We start from the raw sequence: 1,431 nt of genomic DNA on the forward strand, positions 1-1,431 counted from the left end.
TCTTGATCTGGGATCTCTAATTGATCATTGTTATTTTTTAATAACTACTTTATTTTTGCGTGTATCGCAAAATGGCGAAACATATCGATATAAATTCGATTTAGCTTACAAGTGTAAAATCTTTATACATAATTCAGATTGGACCTGCATGTAGATCATTTTTTGATTCTCCTGAATAATATTTCACTCAATGACATTATCACTTATAATCACTCCTCGACTTTTTTTTTTATTTCCAAATAATTATTTTTTAATACGAATCATAATAAAAGAGGACCATAATCCTACTTTTTCCTCTACTATCTTCGAACTGTAGTTACTCAAAATTAAATTATATCATCTTAGATACAAACTTTCACCCCGGTTTACAAGTTTCAATCTTATTTTTGTAACCTTGTTTCCTTTATCAAAAAAATAAAATATATAGATCTGAGGGTGACTTGATCTGCCTACACTATAAAATTTCCATTTGGTATTCTTGGAGATTTTTATTAAATACATCTATTTGAATAAAATACTACTGAATTTAATTTAATAAAAACTTTATCAGATGTTTATTATGTAATTATATTTTAAATGAAATACGTTTAAAGTTGACATCTTTATTTGTCCTTGCGATGTACGAACTGAAAAAAGTTTCCAAGCGTGTGCAATACACACGCACAGATAGCTTTTAAAAACAGTGACATCAGACTCTAGAGATATCGAATTTTATTTGTTCATAAAATTCAATTCATTACAATAACTTCCAAATGAAAAGCTAATAAATCTTCACTTCTCCAGATCTATAAGTACACCAAACTAAAATAATGTAAATTGACCGCAATTATTTACTGAAATTACAATGAAAATGATCTGTTAATTTCGTTTCATTATACAGAATGACATTCTATGCTTTACGACATAAGAAACTTTGTTGTTTTATAAAATTACTTTGTTATTAAAAATTCCTATGAATTTCGTGTAATTATTGAAATGTAAATATTTAAAACATCCGATGGCTTTATGGCTTTATTCACAATGTGGCGATCGTTTCTATTTTTTGTTGCTGAATGAAATATCATGAATGTAAACGAGTATAAATTATTGCCTATTAAAATTTTGTTGCAGTGATGAAAAAGAATCATTCTTGCTATCAATTGTACCTCTATCTTGTCGCTAACTAAACCTAAAATATCCAACTTTCATGTTTTCTCATATGTGTTTTCTACAAATCAGTGCTCGAAAAATATAACAAGTTTTCCGTGTATTTATTAAACTACACACGCGTAAATCTGAAAAGGTGATTTATGTTGACATGATGAGATAACGTACGTATGCAGAATCAATTTAACTTTTAGCGCAACTTTGAAAAAAATAATAGGATTGAAACTTTTTATTCATTGATAGATCATTTTGCTAGGATATTACCTAGTATTTTTCTTTGCTATC

Source organism: Chelonus insularis, unplaced genomic scaffold, assembly GCF_013357705.1.
Source record: "Chelonus insularis isolate UGA/USDA-ARS -01 unplaced genomic scaffold, ASM1335770v1 contig_160_pilon, whole genome shotgun sequence".
In the NCBI taxonomy this organism is placed as follows: Eukaryota; Metazoa; Arthropoda; class Insecta; order Hymenoptera; family Braconidae; genus Chelonus; species Chelonus insularis.